The 15,176-nt window shown below is 37.9% G+C and overlaps 1 long non-coding RNA gene across 1 annotated transcript in view; it reads right to left on the bottom strand.

The window, feature by feature from the left end:
- Positions 1–3,438: 3,438 nt before the first annotated feature.
- Positions 3,439–15,176, bottom strand: part of LOC129397431 (uncharacterized) — a 34,765-nt gene continuing 23,027 nt past the window's right edge. The window contains exons 2-4 of the long non-coding RNA XR_008624850.2: positions 14,769–14,886; positions 7,871–7,963; positions 3,439–6,371 (exon numbers count right to left, since the gene is read on the bottom strand). This is a non-coding gene — a long non-coding RNA (uncharacterized LOC129397431). The remainder of the gene's footprint in view (positions 6,372–7,870; positions 7,964–14,768; positions 14,887–15,176) is intronic.

Below are 15,176 nucleotides of genomic sequence, written 5' to 3'. Positions count from 1 at the left end.
TGAAAATTATAGAATTGAAAAATACAAAAACTGAAAACTCACTGGATAGGCTTAATGGTACAGTAGAGATTATGGGGGATAACATCTGTGAACTTGAGGACAGAACAATAGAATTTACCCAATCTGAACAATAGAGAGAAAATAAACCGGAAAAAATAAACAGACCTCAGGGACCTATGGAACAATAACAAAATACCCAGCATTCATATTATCAGAGTAACAGAAAGTAAAGGAGAAAAAGGGTAGACATGAATATTTGAAAAAATAAGGCTGAAAACATTCCAAATTAGATAGAAGACACTAACTTAGAGATTCAAGAAGCCGGATGAATCCCACAGAAGAAAAAAAAATCCATGCCCAGGCACATTATAATTTTTTGAAAACTAAAAACAAAGTCCTGGAAGCAGCAAGTGAGAAACAGTGCATTACTTGTAGGGGAACACCAATTTGAATGGATTTCTTATCTGAAACCATAAATAAGGAAGTGGCCAAATATTTTTTAAGGGTTGAAAGAAAAGAGTCATCTCCTATAATTCTAGATCTGGCAAAATTATCTTTTGAAAACAAACCAAACATTCTTAGGAATGAAGGGATTATAAAAACATTAACAGATGAATGAAAACTAAAAGATTTTGTGACTAGCCAATCTACCCATAAAAGACTAGCTAAAGGAAGTTCTTCAAATTATAAAAGAAGGAAACTTAGAACATCAGGAAGGAAGAAGAAACAATAGAGCAGAAATACTTGTTCATACAATAGACAATTTTTTCCTTATGGGTTTTAGAGAATATATTTTATGTTTGAAACAAAAATTGTAACACCATCTGATACTTAAAACAATGATATTTAAAGGTGGGGAAGCCAAAGAGACCTGAATGGAAGTGAGGTTTCCACACTTCATTTGAAGTGGTGAATATTGATACCAGTACATTGTTATAAGTAGTAGCATGTGTAACACCCAAAGCAACCACTATGAAAACTATACAAAGTGACAAACTCAGAAGTATTACAAATAAATCAAGATGGAATCTAAAACATGTTTAAATAAGCGGCAGAAAGGCAAGAAAGATAAATGAGAACCAGAGGAGACAAATAGAAAATAAATAACAAAATAACAGACTAAAGTGCTAAAATATCAGTAAACACTGGACCTTAAATGTAAATGGTCTAAATACACCAATCAAAAGACAAACATTGGTAGAGTGAGTTAAAAACCATCCATAATCCTATGTGCTGCATATAAGAAACTCATTTCAAGTTCAAACACAGGTGAGTTGAAAGTAAAAAAGGGTGGAAAAAGATATATCACATACACATTAACACTTTTTTAAAAAAACAGGAGTAGCAATAGTAGTGTCTGATAAAGTAGACTGCAAAGCAAAGAAAATTGCCAGAGACAAAGGGGATGTTATATAATGATAAGAGGATCAATTAGGAAGACGCATTATACTAAATGTGTACAAACTAAACCACAGAGCCTTAAATACCTGAAGCAGCAATTGATAAAGCTGAAATGAGAAATAGAAGAATCTGTAATTATGGTTGGGAACTTCAACATCATTCTCCCCTTTCCCCAGTAACTAATAGAACTATGAAGTAGAAAAATCACCAGGATATGGAAAATCTGAGCAACACAATCAATCAACAGGGTCTAATTAACATTCATAAGACATACCACCTAACAATACATTTTTCTCAATTGCCCATGCACTAGTCATCAAATAGAAAAAGACATAAAATATATAATAAAACAAACTTGACAAATTTAAAAGAATTGAAATCATGTGCTCTGGCCATAATGGAATTAAACTGAAAATCTCTAACAAAGACAACAGGAAACTCTTGAAACACTTGAAAATTAAATAACACACTTCTAAATAATCTATGGGTCAAACAGGGAGTCTCAAAGGAAATTAAAAGGATAAATGAAAACATATCAAAGTATGTGGGATGCAGCTAAAGCAGTACTAAGAAGAAAATTCATAGCACTATATACTTACATTAAAAATGAAGAAAGGGGCACTTGATCTCTCATGTTGCCCACTTGGCCCTCTTCCAAATGTAATTCCTTTCATTCCTTCTCTAAAGCTTTTTAATAAACTTTCACTCCCCCCCCCCAAAAAATTAAGGTGTCATATCGATAATTTAAGTTCCTACTTTTCCTCAAAAAGAGGAGCAAAATAAATCCAAAGCAAGCAGAAGGAATAAAGTAGTAAAGAGCAATGAAATTGAAAACAGGAGAATCTTACCAAAAAATGCAATGAAAGGAAAAGATGGTCCTTCAAAAAATTGTAATAAAATCAATAAACCTCTAGCAACATTGACAAAAATAGAAAATGAGTCACCAATGTGAGGACTTGAACAAGAACTCTCATTTCAAATACTGCAACCATTAAAAAAAATAGTATTACATATGGCTTTATGCTCAGAAATTTGACAATTTAGAATAAATGGACCAATTCCATGAGAACCACAAACTACAAAAACTCAGATGAAATAGACAATCTAAATAGCCCTATTATTATTAAGGAGATTGAATTTTTGATAAAAAATCTCTCCAAAGGCCGAGTGTGGTGGCTCATGCCTGTAATCCCAGCACTTTGGGAGGCTGAGGCGGGTGGATCACAAGGTCAGGAGATAGAAACTATCCTGGCCAACATGGTGAAACCTCATCTCTACTAAAAGCACAAATTAGCTGGGTGTGGTGGCACACGCCTGTAATCCCAGCTACTCAGGAGGCTGAGGCAGGAGAATCACTTGAACCCAGGAGGTAGAGGTTGCAGTGAGCTGAGATCATGCCACTGCACTCCAGCCTGGCGACAGAATGAGACTGTGTCTCAAAAAAAAAAAAAAAAAAAAAAAAAAAAAAAAACTCTCCAAAATAAAATCTAAAATCTCCAGGCCCAGACCCAGATGGTCTCACTGACTAATTCTACTAAACCTTTAAAGGGGAATTAACACCAACTTTATATAATCTCCTCCAGAAAATAGAAGAGGAAATATTTCCTAATTTATTTAGAAGGCCAGTACAAAGCCAAAGACATTACAAAACAACAACAACGACAAAAAAACAAACATCTCTCCTAAAATTAGAAGCAAAAATCCTTTATAGAGCATTAACAAATCTTGTAATACACCATGAACAAGTAGGATTTATTCCAAATAAGCAATCTTAGTTCCCAGAATAGACCTAACAATCTTGAAAAATCTTGAAAAATAAAATTGGAGGATTTACATACTTCTCAACTTTATAATGTACTATAAAATAATCAAGATAGTGCAGTATTGACATATTGATCAATGTGACATAAATTAAGAGTCCAGAAATAAACTCCTATACCTGTGGATAAATTGATTTTTGACAAAGCTGCTAAGGCAATTCAATGAGGGAAAGATAGTATTTTCTATAAATGGTGATGGACCACTTGTTTAGTCATATGCAAAAAGATGGATTTAGACTCTTACACCTTATACAAAAATTAACTTCAAATGGACAATAGACCGAAATGTAAGAGCTAAACTCCAAAAAGTATAGAAAAATCTTTTTTGTCCTTAGGTAAGGCAGAGTCCTTAGATATGACACCAATAGCATAATCCTTAAAAGAAAAAATGTATAAATTGAATTTCATCAAAATGTAATACTTTTTTATTTCAAAAGAACACCATTAAGAAAACAAAATACAAACTACAACCTTAGAGAACATATTTGCAAATCATATTTCTGATAAAGTACTTCTAACCAGAATATATCAGGAGGGCTTACAACTCAATAATAAGACAAACCCAACTTGTTTTAAATGGGCAACGTTTAAATAGAGACTTCATCAAAGAAGATATAAAAATTGCCAACAAGCACATGCAAAGATGATATACATCTTAGGGAAATGCAAATTAAAACCACAGTGAGATACCACTTCATAGCCACCAGAATGGTGAGTTAGTTGGCTAGGGTTGCCATAACAAAATATCACAGACTGGGTGGCTTAACAGAAATTTACTTCTCACAGTTCTGGAGACTGGAAGTCCAAGATTAAGGTGCCTGCAGATTTGGTTTCTCCTGAGGCCTCTTTTCCTTGGCTTGCAGATGGTAGCCTTCTCACTTTCTCTCTCATATGTCCTGATCTTTTCTTTCTAGGACACCAGTCAGATTGGAGTAGGACATACCCTAAATATCCTCATTTTAACTTAATGCCCTCCTTAAAAGACTTATTTCCAAATATAGTTACATTCTGAGGTACTGAGGGGTTAGTGCTTCCACATATGAATTTGGGGGACAGGGACACAATTCACTCCATGATGTGGTAGGCATATCCATGGACTTCCGTAATAAAAGGGAATAAATTACTGACATGCTGCAACATGGATGAGTTCAAAAACATTATACTAAAGAAAAGAAGCCAGATACAAAGACCACATATGAGGTGATTCTATTTGTACGAAATGTCCAGAAAAGGCAAATCTATAGAGACAGAAAGTAAATTAGTGGTTGCCCAGCACTGGAGTGGGAATAGAGATGGTAAGTGAACATGAGGGTTATTTTCAGAGTGATAGAAATGTTCTAAAATTGGTTGTTATGATGATCAAACAAACTTGTAAATTTACTAAAAATTGTTAACTTGTACAATCATAAGAAGCGAATTTTCTGATTTGTATATTACACCTCAATGAAAATTTTAAGCATAGTAAATGAACATCATTCCAAGTATTTTTTTCTCTGCTTATACAGAATGAGAGCAATAGATAACCTTTTAAAATGTGTTCATATGAATGCTACTAATTTTAGTCAAAAAAAAAAAAACTTTTGCTGGCTGTAGTGGCTCACACCTGTAATCCCAGCACTTTGGGGGCCAGAGGTCGGGGGATTACTTGAGCTCGGGAATTACAGACTAGCCTCAGCAACACAGCAAGACCTCGTATCTACTAACAATAAAAATTTTTAAAAATTAGCCAGTCACGGTGGCATGTGCTTGTACTCCCAGCTACTTGGGAGGCTGAGGTGGGAGGATCGCTTGAGCCTAGGAGGTCAAGGCTGCAGTGAGCTATGACCGTGTCACTGCACTCCAGCCTGGGCAACAGATTGAGACCTTGTCTAAGAAAAATAAAAAATAAAACCTGTTTTGCTGGATTTTAACAGAAGAAAAGTAAATTGAAGGGAAACTAGAGGAATTGTTAAACTTTAAATCTTTCATTTCAAGAGATTTTATTTCTTAAAGGAACCCTCCTAGATTATGAAAGAAGACAAAGGAAAACATGATGAAGTTAGAATCATTGTACTTTAAACCCTCAGGTTTCAAATGGACTTCCTGGTATTGAAAATGAAAATACTGGCACTCTCACACTTCCTCTAATATTACACCTCTGCATGTCTCAACTTAGTTTTGTTGTTACAGTAAACAAAACTAGTTATGTTTATTTTAGAAAACCCAAAAAAGATAATTTTTATTCAAAGTTATTTTCCAACTTCCACAGAAGGGGAACAAAGAATTCTGATGGTCATCTTAAAAATCAAAGCTATTCTGATCTTTTAGGATTCTGCAGAAAAAAAAGCTGCACTTTTTTGTGGGAGTTTTTATAGAGGACAGTGTTCATAGAGTTCACTTGAAGTTCAGGTACATACATACATGAACTAGCCAAGCCTTCAGATTTATTTTAATCATCTCAAACATATTTCACAATTTTTGACAAACATAAAGGCTTACATTTCAGATGAGTCAGACAGTTTAACAGCACCAGAGCCTTAATTTCTTTAGCTTGAATGAAAGGAAAGTAGGCAGAGAAATATAGTAGTAGATAAAGATAGAGCATTGTCAAGTTTTATATTACTGGAAACCTCATCTGAACCTGAGGTTAGTAAATATAATCTGTATAAGTCTGTTTTCATGCTGCTGATAAAGATATACCTGAGACTGGGCAATTTACAAAAGAAAGAGGTTTAATTGGACTTACAGTTCCACATGGCTGGGGAAGCCTCACAATCATGGCAGAAAGCAAGGAGGAGCAGGTCACATCTTATGTGGATGGCAGCAGGCAAAGAGAGCAGTGCAGGGGAACACCCATTTTAAAACCATCACATTTCGTGCAACTCATTCACTATCATGAGAACAGCACAGGAAAGACCTGCCCCCATGATTCAATCACCTCCCACCTGGTCCTTCTCAAAACATGTGGGAATTCAAGACAGAGATTTGGGCGGGGCCACAGCCAAACTGTATCATTCTGCCCCTGGCCCTTCTGAAATCTCATGTCCTCACATTTCAAAATCAGTCATGCCTTCCCATCAGTCCCCCAAAATCTCAGCTCATTTCAGCATTAACCCAGAAGTCCAAGTTTAAAGTCCCATCTAGACAAGGCAGGTCCCTTCACCTATGAGCCTGTAAAATCAAAAGCAAGTTAGTTACTTCCTAGATACAATGGAGATACAGGCATTAGGTAAATACAGCCATTCCAAATGGGAGAAATTGGCTAAAACAAAGGAGTACAGGCCCCATGCAAGTCTGAAATCCAGCCGAGCAGTCAAATCTTAAAGTTCTAAAATGATCTCCTTTAACTCCACGTCTTGCATCCAGGTCACACTGATGCAAGAGATGGGTTCCCATGGTCTTGGGCAGCTCCACCCCTGTGGCTTTGCAGGATACAGCCCCCCTCCTAGCTGATTTCATGGGCTGGCATTGAGTGCCTGTGGCTTTTCCAGGTGCATGGTGCAAGCTGTCAGTGGATCTACCATTCTGGGGTCTAGAGGACAGTGGCCCTCTTCTCACAGCTCCACTAGGCAGTGCCTCAGTAGGGACTCTTTGTGGGGGCTCCAACCCCACATTTCCCTTTTGCACTGCCCTAGCAGAGGTTCTGCATGAGGGCCTTGCCCCTGCAGCAAACTTTTGCCTGGGCATCCAGGCATTTCCATACATCTTCTGAAACCTAGGCAGAGGTTCCCAAACCTCAATTATTGACTTCTGTGCACCCACATGCCCAATACCACATGGAAGCTGCCAAGGCTTGGGCTTGCACCCTCTGAAGCCATGGCCTGAGCTCTAAGTTGGCCCCTTTCAACCACAGCTGGAGCAGCTGGGACAAAGGCCACCAAGTCCTTAGACTGCACACAGCATGGGGACCCTGGGCCCCGGCCCACAAAACCACTTTTTCCTCCTGGGCCTCCATGTCTGTGATGGGAGGGGCTGCCATGAAGGTCTCTGACATGGCCAGGAGAGATTTTCCCCATAGTCTTGGGGATTAACATTAGGCTTCTTGCTACTTATGCAAATTTCTGCAACCGGCTTGAATTTCTCCCCAGAAATTGGTTTTTTAAAAATTTTCTATTGCATAGTCAGGCTGCGAATTTTCCAAACTTTTATGCTCTGCTTCCCTTATAAAACTGAATGCCTTTAACAGCACCCAAGTCACCTCTTGAATTCTTTGCTGCTTAGAAATTTCTTCTTCCAGATACCCTAAATCATCTCTCTCAAGTTGAAAGTTCCACAAATCTTTAGGGCAGTGGCAAAATGCCGCCAGTCTCTGTGCTAAAACAGAACAAGAGTCACCTTTGCTCCAGTTCCCAACAAATTCCTTATCTCTATCTAGACCACCTCAGCCTGGACCTTATTGTTCATATCACTATAGGTATTTTTCTTAAAGCCATTCAACAAGTCTCTAGGAAGCTCCAAACTTTCCCACATTTTCCTGTCTTCTTCTGAGCTCTCCAAACTGTTCCAACCTCTGCCTGTTACCCAGTTCAAAAGTTACTTCCACACTTTTGGATATCTTTTCAGCAACTCTACTGGTACCAATTTACTGTATTAGTCCGTTTTCATGCTGCCGATAAATACATACCCAAGACTGGGCAATTTACAAAAGAAAGAGGTTTAATTGGACTTACGGTTCCACATGGCTGGGGCAGCCTCACAATCATGGCAGAAAGCAAGGAGGAGCAGGTCACATCTTATGTAAATGGCAGCAGGCAAAGAGAGAGCTGTGCAGGGAAACGCCCCTTTTTAAAACCATCAGATCTCATGAGACTCATTCACTATCAGGAGAACAGCACAGGAAAGACCTGCCCCCGTGATTCGATCACCTCCAATTGGGTCCCTCCCACAACACGTGGGAATTCAAGATGGGAGATCTGGGCAGGGACAAAGCCAAACCATATCACAACCTTTCTTTAGACAGCCAGGTCATAAATATACTGTAACCCCTAGATCCTATTATCAGAAAAAAAAAATGTGTGACTATCATCTTATGGCTTTTGCAAAAGGTTCTCTAGAAGGCAATGTTCCTAGAGTCTGTTCATGTTTATAAAAGCTGTTGGTGGACCTAAAACTTCAACTACATCTCGGTATAAGTTTCTATTTAGAATATTATCATTTGGTATTACATGTTGCTGTGGAAAAAACTGAGGACAGTCTATTTTTTTCTTCTTCTCTTCTGTAGATCAATGGTTCTTAAAAGTATGACATGTTGCTGTGGAAAAAAACTGAGGACAGTCTATGTTTTTTTTCTTCTTCTTCTTCTGTAGATCAATGGTTCTTAAAAATATGACCCCTGGATTAGCAACATCAATATCACCTAAGAATTTGTTAAAATGCAAATTCTCAGGCCCATTTTATGGCTACAGAATTAGAAATTCCGAGTATAAAGTTGAGTAGCCTGTTTTAACAATACATCCAGATACTTCTCATGCACACTAAAGTGTGATAACTAATTAAATATTTACCTTTTCTGCCTGAGTGCTTGCAGAAGTTTTGCCTTGAAATTCAATAACCTAATCCAGGATATAATTGAGAGCTCTTTATCAAAATTTTCTATATTCATCTTTGAATATGTACTCTAGCTGGTAAAGGATGCAGAGTGAACAAATAAATCACTTGGCTTTTATGACTGGATGACCGTACATTTTCCCAACATGTTTATTACTAGTGCCGCCTTTCACTCTCAAAATTGTTCTAGTTGGAGTGATCAATTATATGGTCACCCTACTTATGACCAGTGATTCCAGTGGTTTTCAAAATATGTATGGCTGATCAAGATGCTGGGGGATTCTGTGGAAGCCCTGATAAGAGAATTAGAGGAGAGGCCCATAGCATTTTGGAGCAAAATCGTGCCTGATTTGAAAATTAATTGCCCTCATTTTGAGAGATAGCATTTGGCTTGCTATTGGGTCATAGTAGAGAGCAAACACCTACTTGACTGTAGGACAGGAGGACACTCAAGTCAGTTCCCCACATGAATTTGGTGTCTTATCTATCACCATAGAGTCCGGCATGGCAGCAACACTCCTCCAGCATGTGGTATATTGACCTTAAGCAGGTCCTAAAGTCAAGAGTAAATTGGATGGACAGGTGGCTATCATTCCTGGTGTGCCTACTGCCATCACACTGCCATCTTACTCTCATCTATACCTGAGCCACATGGAGTGTTCTCTATGATCAGTTGATTGAAAAAGAAAAACATGTGAAACTAGTTTATAAATGGTTCTCCATGAAAACTGGAGATAAACTTCTGCAGTGCAGCAGCCCCACCAAGGGGTGGAATTCCTTCCAATGGGCAGAATTTTAAGCAGGCTATCTCACTGCCCATTTTGCCTAAAAGAGAGATGACCCAAGGAACAGATCTACAGTAATGCAGGGATTGGGGCTAATGATTGGCAGGTCAGAGATACACAAGGAGTAAGATATAAGGATGTATAACAAGTTGGCCTGAAGAAAGAGGTATGTGAAGGGATCTCTTAAAGTAAACTCAGAGTGTGAGAATATTTGTGTCCTATGTAAATACTCACCAAATGACTTTTATTGCAGAGAAAACATTCTTTACCCAGGTAAACATGACTACCCTCCAATTTCCGCATGCAGGGCTCTATGATCAATTATTCAATGACAAAGATTCCTGTGGGTCAAATCATTATAATTACCCTACCAGCCTTTCTCCTATTAAAATAAGCAGGCCAAATTGTTTCTGGTATATTGGTGTAATTCATTAGTCTCTGCCGCCTGAGATGTCATCATTCTTATTGAAATCATAGAGACTATTTCAATATTGGTATTTTCCAACTTCATCTCTGGCATACAGAAATCAGCCACAATGGTGCTTTTCAAATATTTTGGTACTACCTTCATTTATGCTTTTCTCTATGCTCTTATTGAAACTGCCTTTGCAAAATCATGACAGTAAGAGAAATTTGACATAGTTGACTCCATCTTGCTTCTGATCTCCAAGCTGTCCTTGGTCATTGCTGGGCATAGGCCAAGCTAACTTTGGAAATGATTTATAGTTTTACCCAAAACAAAGATTATAATAGTCCTTTCGAAAACTAAACTGCCTTTATAAAAGTAATGAAAGTCCAGAAGGTTGGGATTGTGAAAGGGGCCTGAATTCTGAAAAGATAGGCATAGTTTCTATAATTCCTTACTGCTCAGGGGTCATGTAGCCAGAAGTCACAAGACTTGTGACTTTTCTAACTGTTCCTATAAGTAATATCACTATTGTACAACCTAAGATTGTTTTTTTAAGATGCTTTTCAGACTGATACCACCTGGACTCATGACTTATGACTCAGCGAATCCTATTGCCCCAAACAGAGGCGGACTCAGCACGTGAAGATTGTTTTCCACACCCCTATGATTTCATCCTCAACCAATCAGCAGCACCCATTCCCTAGTCCCCGCCCACCAAATTGTCCATAAAATCCCTAACCTCCAAGTCTTTGGGGAGACTGATTTGAGTGATAAATTTGTTCTCCCGAGTCAGCCAGACTCACATCAATTAAACTCTTTCTGTCCTGCAATGTTGAGGTCTCAGTGGGTTGATTTTTGTCTGTTCAGTGGGCAAGAAGAACCCATTGGGTGATTACATTATGACAGGTATGTCTTCAGGGATGGAATGGCTGAGTGAGTAACACAAAACAAATTCACTTTAACATTCTGATAAAAGAAAAATAGCTCAGGGCAATGGCAAAATTTAGCAGGCCCAGAGAAACACTGGTATGGGACTTTAGTCATACCCCTTACCCATGTCCAAAGGCAATTACTTAAAGACATTTTGTTCCTGATAGCTGCCTCACTCATTATCTTCAGGTTCCTGGAATTTGTGATACAAAGAACAGTGTACAGCCAATTAATAGCTTGCATTGTTTTAAGGTAAATTGTTTGTAAAGAACTCAGGAACTGCCTCTTCTTTTTTCCTTAAAAACCTACTTGTAACTGCTGTGAATCAGAGTGTATATTCAGGGCAACTTGAATCTATGCTCCCTGGTGGCCATCCACAAGCTTTAGGCCCAAATAAACTCTCTACTTAATCATATTTTCTGAATCTAGTTATTTAAGGTTGACAATTCTTATCTCCCTAAATCTTTCTTTCTCTACGAGGGATTTTTGAAGTCTCAATTCAACATAGGCCAAAGTAAATATAATTTTCAGTCTACCACCAAAAAACAAAAAACAAACAAAAAAAGAGAACTCTTCCAACTGTATGTGTTAGACATTGAATGCAGAATCTTTTGTAAGTGCACCTATATAATAATTTCAACCTAATGTAATCACCTCATGGGTTCTTCCTGCCCACTGCACAGACAAAGCCAATTCACCGAAACCATGGCATTGTAATAAATAGAGTTTAATTGACATGAGGCCAGCCATGCCACATGGGAGATGGAGTTATTACTCAAATCAATCTCCTGGAAAATTCAGAGGCTAGAGTCTTTCCAAGGATAGTTTGGTGGGCCCAGGAGTCTGAGTGGGGCCATAGAAGTTGTTGACAGGTGGCCAGTGGAAACAGAAATGCAAAAACCTGAAAAGACATCTCAAAAGGCCAATCTTAGTCTCTATAATAGTGATGTTATCTGCAGGAATAATTGGGGAAGTTGCAAATCTTGTGACTTCTGGAGTATGGCTGGTAGTCCACACCTTAGTAGAATTCAGTCTCCTTTTATCTTCCTAACCTGATGGCCTTTCATTAGCTTTAGAAAGGCGATGTAGCTTTGGAGAAGGGCTACTATTATTTAAACTATAAACTAAATATCTCCTAAATTTAGCCTGGTCCAAGCCCAAGAATGATTAAATTAACCCTTTTCCCCTTTAGAGAAAAAAAGTGCAGCTCACTGCCAGCACTCATTTAATTTTATATAAACACGCTCTTTGTGGCTGAAGCAAATTTGACTGATTTTCAATGTGAAAATAAAATATAAAGACGTTTTTGGAGTTATTTCTAAACAGAATTAACATCAGAATCATCTGAATCATAAGAATAATCTATTTCAGAAAAATCGGATTCATCAAATGAATCTTCAGCTGACAACTGTTTGAGAACGATGTTAACATCATGCATAGGAATGCTACATTTTCTAGAATTTGACATTTTCAGCAATTGAGAATTACTATATTTTGTAAATGGAAATACCACTACTAAAAACAGAATACTATAGAGTGATGTCTTTTGTTTCCAAAGTTGATATACTAGAGCGATCCAAAAATAATAATAAAAGTGAGATATTTTGTGGCAAAGTTATCTCGCGGTAAGCACTGCAGCTGCAAGTGCCACCAGCAAGTATTCTTAGGGCAAAGGGGAAAAGGGTTAAGGACAATTTGGAGGTTAAAGACAAGATGGGGGTTGGTTAGATCAGATCTCTTTCACTGTCGTAATTTTCTTAGTGTTATAATTTTTGCAAAGGCAGTTTCACTAACTTAAATTTATATCCCTGGGGCATTACCCTTATAATTCCATTTCATGTATATTCCCCCAGGTTTTTACCCATAAAACCTACTTCTGTTTGGTAAATTTTTTGCTATATAGGCCCTCTTGTTGCAAATTTGACTTTGTAAACGGCCCTTGGGCTCTGGGAGGAAAGCAACTGTTGGGCCATGTGGTTGTATCTTTAGTTTTGTAAGGAATTGCCAAACTGTTTTATAATGTGGCTATATCTTTCCACACTTCCAGCACAATGTATGAGTGATCCAGTTTCTTAGCACCATAATCAGAATTTACTGTTGCTACTATTTTTTAGCTATCCTGATAGATGTGTAGTGATATTTTATTCTGGTTTTGAAGCAGTGTCATTGTCTGGGGTAAATCCTTGAGGTTTGTTGTCTCATGTCAAGGGAATCAAGGACATGGACACACAAGTAGTGAATTTAAGAGTGGAAGTTTAATAGGTGAAAGAAAGAGAACAGAGAATAGCTCTCTCCCCTGCAGAGAGAGAGGGGTGCCCAGGTGGGTCTTCTGGTTCCATGGTGAAGTGCATGGGGTTTTATAGACTGGCTTGAGGAGGCAGTGTCTGATTCACATAGGGCCCAAAGATTGGTTGGACCAGGTGTGCCATTTACATAGCAAGCGAGGAAGGTGGCCACCCCACCCTAATCTTTTATAATGCAAATGGGGTCTCTTCCTGGCTGGTGCCATGTTGTCTGTTCCTTACGGTACACATGGTTGGCAAAGAAAAGGGGAGATGGAAGTGGCACGTTGAACATGCCTAGCCCACAGGTAGCCTTTTCCTATTGGCACAGCTGCTGGCATTCACCCATGCAAGCTTCCAGCTTGCTTATCTATGTCTGCAGCTTGATTTTACAGGCTGCTCTTTATTAGAAAAATGATTTGGGGGCTGCTTTTCATTAAAAGGAAAACCTTACCGAGAACTTCCTTACCCTCACTATCTGTCTAAATAATTTCTTTTTAACTCTTATATCAGTTTTAATTTCTATTTCCCTAGTGGCTAATGGTGTCAAATATCTTTTCATGTGCTTACCTATTATCTGTATGTCCTATTAAGAGATGTCTCTGCATGTCTTTTGCCTATTTTCTAAATGAATTATTTATTTTGTTAGTGTTGAGTTTTTGAGAGTTCTTATTACAGATACTAGTTCTTTACTGAATATGTGGTTTGCAAATGTTTTGATCAGCCTGTAGTTTGTCTTTTAACCCTCTTCATATGGGCTTTCACAAAGCAAATTTTGATGGAGTCCAACTTATCAATTTTCCCTTTTTAAAATTATGCTTTAGTAACAATTCTTAAAAACTCTGCCTAACTTTAGACCCTGAAGATTTTCTCCTACTTTTTAAAATAAAGTTTTATGATTTTATGCTAGACATTTAAGTCTATAATGCATTTTGAGTTAACTTTTCTATCATGTATGAGGTTTAATTCGAAGTGTTTGTTTTCATTTTTTGTTTGTTGGTTCAGTTTGTTTTTTGGTTGTTTTCATGTGTGTGGACAGGAGGCCGTTTGTTTTGGATTTTTTAACCTAAGAATGTCCAATCGTTCCAGCACTTTTTGTTGAAAAGGCTGTCCTTTCTTCATTGAATTGCTTTTGCACCTGTGTCAAAAATCAGTGTAATAATCAACACAATACCAAAGAAGAAAAAATTTGGAGGACTGACACTACCTGATTTCAAGCCACACCATATAGCTACATTAATCAAGTTTGGCATTAGCAAGAGAATAAACAAACAGATCAATTGAACAGAATAAAGAGCCCCAAAATAGACCCAACAAATACAGTCAACTCATCTTTGACAAAGGAGCAAAGGCAATACTATGGATCAAGGAGAGCCTTTTCAATATATGGTGCTAGAACAACTAAAAATCCACATGCTAAAAACTGAAAGTAGGCCATGCATGGCAGCTCATGCCTATAGTCCCAGCACTTTGGAAAGATGAGGTGGGAGGATCCCTTGAGCTCAGGACTTCAAGACCAGCCTGGGCACATGGCAAGACCTTGGCTCTACTAACAACAACAACAACAACAACAACAACAACAACAACAAAATTAACCAGATGTGAAGGTGCACACCTGTAGTCTCAGCTACTTGGGAGGCTGATGTGGGAGGCTTGCTTGAGCCCGAAAGGTCAAGCCTTCAGCGAGCCATGATTGCATCACTGCACTCCAGCCTGGGCAATAGAGTGAGACCCTGTTTCAAAAACAAAAACAATAAACCAAAACTGAAACTAGACACAAACTTTATACCTCTTACAAAAATTAACTCAAAATAGATCATAGACCTTAAAGTAAAATGCAAAAACTATAAAATAAAACTCCTAGCAGATAACAGGAAAAAGTCTAGATGACCTTGAGTTTGGTAATGACTTTGAGACATAACACCGAAGGCAAGATTAATAAAAGAAATAATTGATAAGCTAGACTTCATTAAAATAAAAAACTTCTTCAGGCAAAGTCTGATGGAAAGTCTTTGGCTTGGCT

The sequence above is a fragment of the Pan paniscus genome, chromosome 2, assembly GCF_029289425.2.
Source record: "Pan paniscus chromosome 2, NHGRI_mPanPan1-v2.0_pri, whole genome shotgun sequence".
In the NCBI taxonomy this organism is placed as follows: Eukaryota; Metazoa; Chordata; class Mammalia; order Primates; family Hominidae; genus Pan; species Pan paniscus.
The sequence above is the reverse complement of the archived record's forward strand: the minus strand, read 5'-3'. Positions and strand labels throughout refer to the sequence as shown.